We start from the raw sequence: 9,865 nt of genomic DNA, 5'->3' as shown, positions 1-9,865 counted from the left end.
TCGCACCCTCTTCTCGCTGGGGCGCTCAACTGCTTGGGACAGAAGGGCCGCACCCAGTCCTGAATCTTGCCGGGGCTCTGGGGACCGGCGGGTGGGCGGACTCGTGGGCGCCCTCTGGTGCTTCTGCTCCCTGGCCTTGCGTGTGGAGCTCTGACTTGAGAAAGGATATCCTTCGTTCATCACAAACTTTCTGAGTGCCTACCACGTGCAGAGCTGCGTGCAGAGCTAGGTGCTGTGGAGGAGAACAGGCATTAACGAAAGGCTCCCTGTCTCCAAGAGGCTTTCCAGATAAAGAGGAAGAACAACTCCGAGAATAAATAGTCCAACCTTTCTGAACCTCCATTCTGTCTTTGGCAAAATAGAGTAACTTCCCCTTCATCCTGTAGTTGTGAAGATGAGAATGGATGTAAAAGGCCTGCTGCCAATACGTGGTTCAAAGTAAACACTCAACAAATACTTCTTTTCCTCTTCTTTTTAAAAATCATGCTACTGTAAGAATGAGTTCCCAAAACACAGTGTGCCAGCCCACATCTTTGGGTCTTTGTGCATTCTATTCTTTCCGCCTCTTTCCTGTATTGACTGCCGGGCGAAATCGACTCAGTCTTTCACAATCTGGCGGTGATGGACCACTGCCTCCAATGACACTCGCACGCGCGCACACATGCATGCACACACACCACCTCTGCCATGCACTTGGTAGTCTCCTAGTGCTGTCTAGTGGAAATATATTGTAAGCCACATATGCAACTTAAAACTTCCTAGTGATGACATTTTTTTTAAAGTAAAACGAAGGATTTCCCTGGCGGTCCAGTGGTTAGGACTCCACCCTTCCATTGCAGGGGGCACGGGTTCAATCACTGGTTGGGGAACTAAGATCCCACAGCCGTGCAGCAAATAAATAAAAAGAAACAGGTAAAATTTAATGTTAATAATATATTTTACTTAGCCCAACATATGCAAAATATAATCATTCAACTTCAGCATGAATCTGTATAAAATTAGTGCTTATAAAAATGAATAGGAGGGGCTTCCCTGGTGGCGCAGTGGTTGAGAGTCCGCCTGGCAAAGCAGGGGACACGGGTTCGTGCCCCGGTCCGGGAAGATCCCACATGCCGCGGAGCGGCTGGGCCCGTGAGCCATGGCCGCTGAGCCTGCGCGTCTGGAGCCTGTGCTCCGCAACGGGAGAGGCCACAACAGTGAGAGGCCCGTGTACCGCAAAAAAACAAAACAAAAAGAATAGGATAGTCTACATTCTTTTTTTGTACTAAGTCTGAAATCTGGTGTATGTTTTACACTTAGAGTACGTTTGAATTTTGACTAGACACATTTCAAATGCTTGATGGTTCATGTAGCTAGTGGGTATGGTGTGGAACAGAATATTAAAGTCTCTATCAGATTCAGGCTGGTAAATGATTGAGTAGATGAATTCATTCTCCATGATCCTTCTGCTCAAGCTTCCCCAGATCCTCCAGGCAGAGTTTGGGTCTCTCTCCTCCCTCCCCACAGCACTTGGGACATACTCCTCTGTGTGGAGACGAGGAAACAAGGAAAGACAAGGGGAAAATCAGATTCCCCTCCGTACTCTAGCGGCAGCACATGGCTGGTGTTTGCCATTTGATGATGAAGAAAGGATTGTGAGTTTCCATTAAAGACAGGGTTCAGTGGAGGACCATATACTAAAATGGCTTCTATGAAGCCATTAAAAATTGTCCCATGAAGTGAGAGAGTGGCATGGACATATATACACTACTAAATGTAAAATAGCTAGTGGGAAGCAGCTGCATAGCACAGGGAGATCAGCTCAGTGCTTTGTGTCCACCTAGAGGGGTGGGATAGAGATGCAAGAGGGAGGAGATATGGGGTTATACATATATGTTTGGCTGATTCACTTTGTTATACAGCAGAAACTAACACACCATTGTAAAGCAATTATACTCCAATAAAGATGTTAAAAAAAAAATTGTGTCCCAGAACAAAGGTTTTTGAACTGTGTTCCTAAAGTTCCCTTCCCAGGACTTGAGGGTGGGAAAATAGTGGGGCTCTGGCCTTCCTTTCCTTCAACTGGAATTGGTTCACTTTTATCTGATTTATATACTAGTGTTCTGGGTAAAAGGCTCTTTAAAAAAAAAAGTTTTCTGCAAAAATATTTGAAAATCATTTTAGAAGCATAGTGGTAAAAATAGGTGCGGTAGACCAAAAGGCTGGATTGGTAGTCTGGGGTGACTGCATTTCCTGAGACCTTGGTCTTGGACATGCCTGACCCTGGTTCAGCTTGCTTAGGTGGGAGAACCTGACTTGGCCTTGAGGATGTCATGGTCTGATGGGATATGGGACTGTTGCATATGAAACTACTAGCAGAGGAGGAAAGGGCCCTCGGCTGGGCTTCAGAAGACCCAAAGTCTAGTCTTGGCTCAGCCAGACTGGCTTGTGAGACTTTAGACGAGGCCTGGCCTTTCTCTGGGTCTCAGACTCCTCCACCGGAAAGCAAGGAGTTGAACCAGATGATACTTTTGAGCTGTGACCTTCTATGATACACACTTAAAAATAATCATTAAGTAATTAAGGTTTATGCATGTAACATATTGCTCATAGTTCTTTAATACCATTTAGGTCATCTTGCTTTGTGCTCCAGTTAATTGTATCTGTGCCTAATGTCTGCCTTCTCCACTAAGTGTAAGCCATTTGAGGTGGTGTCTGGTTCATCTCTGTGTCCAACCACTGGGCCTGGCACAGGCAGGCCTTCAGTATATTGCAGAATATACTTGCCTGCAGTATATTTGCCTTCAGTATATTAGCAGAATAAAATTGCCTTAATAAAGCACTAATATGTATGGAAGCATCAGAGACCAGGTGACTTGGAGCCACTTTTATGGCACAGGCATAGGAAGGGCCAATAAGGCCAGAGGAGAAGGAGACAGGTAGACAGGTGGGGCTGTCTGCAAAGGCTTCTTGGAGGAAGAAGGTGGTGAGATGAAGAGGGTAGGAAGAGGACACAACTCCAGATGGACTGTTTCTCTCACTTGCTTTCCCTGAATAGGTGAGTTCTTGGCAGTGTACATTTGTGTTCACAAGCAGCTGAGAGAAAAGGTCACTGAGCTAGGACATTTAGAAATGAGAGAATATATGAAAGCACTTGGTGGGGGTAGAATAGAGAGATCAGAGACAGGTTCTGGAGCCAGACGGTCCAGGATTCAAATCCTGGTCGTACCACTTACATTGTGGCTTTTGACAAGTCACATGACCTCTCTTATTCATTCCTTAAACACATATTTATCGAAAACCTCTAGGCCAAGCATAGTGTCACATGCCAATGATGCAGTGGTGAAAACAAAAGCAAGCCCCTATCCTGATGTAACTAGAAAGGGAGATAAATCTTAAACAGGTAATGATACAAAAGTACAGAGTGCTATAAAAGCGTACAACAGAGGCATTTACTTTCATTTTAAAATCAGAATGACAATACTGTGTGCTTTGTGGGATTGCGAGGATTCAGTGAGATAAGCAAGCTGAGTGTCTAGCAGATTGCCCAGGGTACAATTAATAAACATTTATTTCTGCATGTACTCATGTTGTTTTCAAGTTTTTCTCCCTGATAATTCTTCCCTCTTTCTCAAGATCAAATGCTAAAGCTGACTCAGTTCCCCTGAAAGAGCAGGATGAAGACAGAGAGGGGGAGGAGAAAGGCCCTGAATTGATCTCACCCCTGCCCTGGTGTTTTCCAAACGGGTCTTCCCAGCCTGGTCCTCACTGAGCTCCACCTCCTATGGCTCACCAGTGGCCCACAGGGTTTTCTGCTCAGTCCCAGTCCCAGCCTCTTCAAGCTAACCCTAAATCTGAGTTCTTCTTTTTCTCTCATGTGGCTCCAGGGACTCAGCCGTCTTGGTTCTCCTCTTGATCCCCTGGCCTTCCCTCTTTCAGGCTGCCTGAGCGGAAATACGAGTCTCCTGCTCATTATTCCCCTTATTGCTACTCCCAAAGATAAGCCCAATGTCTCATTTCATGAAATGAGAAGGTGATGGGTAATACAGGAGATAGCAGAAAGAACAAACAGGGGAAGTGACAAATGAAACAAAGTTCTAGAGTCGCATCCTCGGACCAATTGTTCCTGATTCCCCCTGAGGAAATAACTGGATGGAGGGAAGGGGGACCAAGCACATGCCCAATCCTTCTGGAGGGTCCCTCCTCCCAGACAGGCAGAACAGTAGTTGTCCTGTTTGCCTCCAGGACACCTTTGCCTCTTTGAGCTTCTCCAAACTGGGTGGTACCCAGGTCATCTGGCATACTCCCTCTGGGAAATTCCTCTTTCTTCAGCCCTGGTACATTCCAGGAGCAGCTTGGTTTGCCCAGAGTCACACAGCAGAGCCACGATGTGAATCTAGGCAGTATAATTCCAGAACCCGTCCTCCTCCCCCAATCCATATGCACAGCCTCTCTGACTGTTTTAGGCAGTTACTTGTTCCTCCTCTGTGCTCCTTCACTTGCCCCTGTACCAACTTCTCTCAAGACATTATCAACACGTTCTAATTACTCTTCATCTATATATTTCCCCGAAAAATTGAGCTCTTTGAGGGTAGGAACTGGGTTGTTACAAACAGGGGCTTGGTAGATGTTGAATGAACGAACATTGGCCGTGAGATTCTAGAACTGATTCTGGAAAGGAAGATGATTCTCTTTGTGAAGCTAGCCTGGGAAGAGTTGTTACAAGCCAAGTTTTCTCTCCTCATTCACAGCCAGACTCTTAGTGATAGCTGTACTTGCCATTTTTGGACACCAGGGAGCACCACTGATAACACAGCCTAAACTTACAGATTCCTAAACTTTTCTGAGCAGGAGATTTCGGACTCTTTTAGTACACTTCTACTGAAGATTCTCTTGAAGATTCTCTCACTTTCCAAATGAAAGCTGTTGGTAATCAGAAACCCTGTGAGAGAAAGGACAGCTAAGCTGCTGTACAGAACACTCATCGTTCATTCGTTTACTCTTACTGAGTACCATCTCTGTACTGGGTACAGTCCTATCTTGGGAGAATACAAAGATAAATGAAAAGGGGCTTCCCTGGTGGCACAGTGGTTGAGAGTCCGCCTGCCGATACAGGGGACACGGGTTCGTGCCCTGGTCCGGGAAGATCCCACATGTTGCGGAGCAGCTGGGCCCGTGAGCCATGGCCGCTGAGCCTGCGCGTCCGGAGCCTGTGCTCCACAACGGGAGAGTCCACAACAGTGAGAGGCCTGTGTACCGCAAAAAATAAATAAATAAATAAATGAAAAGAAGTCCTGGGACTTCTCTGGTGGTCCAGCGGTTAAGACTCCACGCTTCCAATGCAGGGGGTGTGGGTTTGATTCCTGGTTGGGGAACTAAGATTCCACATGATGTGCCATGGGGCCAAAAAATTAAAAAAACAGAAAAAAAAGAAATGAAGTCCTTGATAAACTCAGGAGCTAATGGGGAAGATAAATACTTATTGGATAATCATAATTCAGTTATATAAGTACTCTAAAGTACTTAGAGTAGCAGGAGACTGGAGAGACAGGGTAAGTCAGGGAAGGTGGGAAAAGAAGGGAGGTGACTTTTGAGCTGGCTCTTTTTTTTTTTTTTGACTAATCATAACTTTTGGTTCATGCTATGCTGTCATCAGTGATCAAGGTATGGCTGATTTGTATCACTTGAACTGAGACTTGAAGGATAGGGAGGAAATCCCAGAGGAGAAAGAGAACTTGATGTGGTTGTCACTTCTTCTTAGGCTCAGTTTCCTCATCTGTAAAATAAGTATAGTCTCTGACTTATCTAGCAGAGGTTTTGTGAGAGAGAGATAAGATAATAGATGTGAAAGTTCTTGCAAATAGTAGAATAGAGGCATAAGAATTGTTAATCCGGTTTGATTTAACCAACATCTGCAGAATATCTATTAGGAGCAAGGCCCTAAGAGTGATGCAAGGGAGATATTCCTGGCACACGGTAAAGGCTTGGTGTATAGGTTTCAAAAAGACACAGAGATGAAAAAAACAAAACAAAACCAAGCTCTCAATTTCCTCCTGAGACACAATGTGGTGAGGGCTTCTTGCAGAGGCTACACTTACATGAGGACCCAATCTAGGGTCTACTGAGGTGAGAGTCACAGCTTCTGATCCAGGAAGATCCACGAGGTCTCAGGATTTTCCTACCTTATAGAATATTAAAGCTGAACTGGATCAATAATCTGGTCCCTACCCATCCTATAGTTGGGGAGACTGAGATCCAGAGGGGCACTGGCTTTTCTGATGTCACATCATGATCTTGGAGGCAGAGATGAGACAAGAATGTTTCTCCTAATGTCCAGGCCATGGCTTTTGCTCCCAGACACCATTTATTTTTACTTTTATTTTTAACTGCGGTAAAATACACATAATATAAAATTTACATTTTAAGTGTATTAAGTACATTCACATTGTTTTGCAACCAGTTTCCAGAACTCTTTTCATCTTGCAAAATGGAAACCATATCCACTAAACAATTCCCTATCCTCTTCTCCCCCCAGCCCCTGGTGACCACTATCCTGCTTCTGTCTCTATGAATTTCACTACTCTAGGAACCTTATATAAGTGGAATCATACAGTATTTGTCCTTTTGTGACCAACTTATTTCACTTAGCATAATGTCCTTGAGGTTCATTCATGTGGAGCATGGAGAATTTCCTTCCTTTTAAAGGCCGAATAATATTCCATTGCATATATATATATATATATATATATATATATATATATATATATATATTTGTCACAGTTTGTTTATATAGTCATCCATCCGTGGACACTTACTTGGGTTGCGTTTGGCTATTGTGAAGAGTGTTGTTATGAATATGGGTGTACAGATATCTCTTTGAGACCCTGCTTTCAATTTTTTTTGGCATACGCCCAGAAGTGGAATTGTTGCAGCATATGGTAATTCTGTTTTTAGTTCCTGGAGACCATTTTAGCCTCACAGGAAATGCAGCAGGCTCTGAGAGTTTCAAGGTCTTGGTGTGAATTGGTAATAGACCCTTGTTTCCTGTCTCCAAGACCCAGGCTCTTTGTACCACATGGGTTTTGCAACCATACCCCCAAAGAACTCACATGGTAGCTAAGAGAAAGATGCACTTGAGTATAAAGGAGGTTGTATTAAGCATGATTTATTTTTCTTTTTTCTTGTGTGTTCTCTTTGACAAATGAGTACACAGGCAGGTGGGTTGGCTTAGGCAGAAATGATAAACTTGTAGTCTGAGTGATCAATTTATGCTATAGATGTAGGGCTATATCATTTTTAAAGGACTATATCATTTTTTTTTCTGTTTTGATTTTTTTAAATTTATTTTTTTGGCTTCTCTGGTGGCGTAGTGGTTGAGAATCTGCCTGCTAATGCAGGGGACACGGGTTCGAGCCCTGGTCTGGGAGGATCCCACATGCCGCGGAGCAATTAGGCCCGTGAGCCACAACTACTGAGCCTGCGCATCTGGAGCCTGTGCTCCGCAACAAGAGAGGCCGCGATAGTGAGAGGCCTGCGCACCGCGATGAAGAGCGGCCCCCGCTTGCCACAACTAGAGAAAGCCCTCGCACAGAAACGAAGACGCAACACAGCAAAAATAGATAAATTAATTAATAAAAACTCTTACCCCCAACATCAAAAAAATTTATTTTTAAAATTTAATTTTTATTTTATATTGGGGTATAGCTGATTTACAATATTGTGTTAGTTTTAGGTGTACAGCAAAGTGGTTCAGTTATACATATACATATATCCATTATTTTTCAGATTCTTTCCCCATATAGGTTATTACAGAATATTGAGCTCCCTGTGCTATACAGTAGGTCTGTGTTGATAAAGGGGCTACATCATTTAAAAGTCCAGATTCCCATCTTCTCTTAAAGATGATCCAGCAATACTGAGTTCACCTTCTTGCCTGCTTACCAGTGTGCCCCAGTCCCTACCACTCCCTATTACTCGCACCTACTTCTCTCAATAATATTAGCTATTTTCCCATTTTCCATTTGAATTTCAGACTCCTGGTTCCGAGTGTAGGTCTAGTAGAACCTAGATCAGGGGCTCATCTTCTGTTAGGGCCAATTTCCCAGCAACACAGTTGTTACTCAATAAATATTTGCATGATCAAATGAATTAACTCATGTCAACCAGCTTTTATTGAGCACTTACGATGTACAGGGCCTATGGCTGGATGGCCATTTCCCAGAGATGAATAAGGCACAGCCCCTGACCTCTGAAAAGTCACAATCCTATGGGGCGGGGGAAGGCAGATATGAGTATGGTCCAATTGTGGACCTGAGGTGGCAGTCAGAGTAGGATTTTCTGAGAAGATCTTGAACTGCATCTGGAAGAATGAGAGGCCAGCCATACGAGGGAGTTGATGGGGAGGCCAGGAGGGGAGACGGTTTCAGGTAGAAGCAACAGCCGATACAAGGGCCGGGAGGTGGCTGATGTTCCATGTGTTTGAGAAACTTAAAGAAGGCCAGTGCGACTGACGTTTAATAAGAGAGTGGGAAGAGTGGTAGTAGATGACGTCAGACGTGTGTTTTTATATTGACAGCCTAACCCTTAAGCCAGGCAGCTATTGGGCAAATCCGTGTTCCCGGTCTTCAGAAGCCTTGCTCAGAACAGGTAGCTGGCTTAGCACTGTCAGAGTGGGGACGGGGCCTAATCCCTTCCTCTGCCTCAGGTGCCAAGGACAGGGTAGGGCACAGAGCAGGTTTCAGTAAAGATTTGCTGACAGCACACTTGAGAGCAGGAAGTGCAGGCTCTGTTGAAGGAGGCCCAGGCTCAACTCCCTCTTTATGGGGGCACTCATTCTCAAGTCGCTAACACCCCCAAGCCACACAGAGAGCTGGGAGAGTGAGATGCAGGGAGGAACCAGCCACAGGCCCTACCCGCAAAAACCTCAGAGGGGAGGGTATTTGGAGGGGGGGGTAGGAAAACGGGCTGTGAGAGTTAAGGGAGGGCATCCGACTTAGCTTGGATGAGGCGGGGAGGGGGCGTCAGGTAGGCAGATGGGGTCATTTAGCCAAGACTTACGGTATGTGTAGGGCAATTTTACCTACAGTGGTTTGGACGCTTCGTGTATTTTCTGGCATCATTTCCTCCGAAACCACTAGCAGGCCCTAATGGGCCTCCCCCGGGGCGGGTCCTAGCTCTATTCCTCAATCCTCTGCAAAGGGGCAGGGCCTCCCAACGAGCTCGGGCCCTGTTCGCAGCGCCCAGATTTGCCCGCCAGGGGCCGCTGCACACGGGTGACGATGCGCGAGGGTTCCTAAGCTGCAGAGAGGCGGAAGCGGATTGGTTGCAAGGCGCGGCGGGGAGGGCGGAGCCTGGGATACCGGCCTGGAGTGGGGGGCTGGCAATGGGCCCCCCGGCCGAACCGGGCTGGGCAGTTGTCGCCTCAGGCAGCCCGGGGCGGCAGTCGTGGTACCGAGGGTCTTTGCCCTGACCAGCTCTAGAGCTTGGGCGAGTGGAGCAGCACCGAGGCCCGGAGATCGGGCAGGGCAGCTACTGTCATCGTCGCTGCCGCCGCAGGCCTGGGTTACCTGAGCGACTGCGTGTCAGGGGCCCGCCCGCTCGTTCGCGGGCTGTTAGTGCGGGAGGGGCTCTCGTGGGGGAAAGGGAGGCCGGGACCCGACCCTTGGCTGGGGAGAGGGGTCCTGGCGGAGACTAGAGCGGGCCGAGAGCCGGGAGAGCCCTCCGGGGTCTGGGGGTGCCGGGCGGCTGTCTCTAACAGGTTATTCCGGGGTAAGCCGGGCGCTGGGGCGGGCTCGGGCTTCGCTGGGGGCCGGGCGGCGCGGGGCGGGCCTGCGGGAGAGCACGCCCCCGCCCGCCCCGGGCCCGCCCCGCGCCTCCCGCCCGCTCG

Source organism: Stenella coeruleoalba (assembly GCF_951394435.1).
Source record: "Stenella coeruleoalba genome assembly, chromosome: 8".
Taxonomy (NCBI): Eukaryota; Metazoa; Chordata; class Mammalia; order Artiodactyla; family Delphinidae; genus Stenella; species Stenella coeruleoalba.
Note: the sequence above shows the minus strand (reverse complement) of the source record.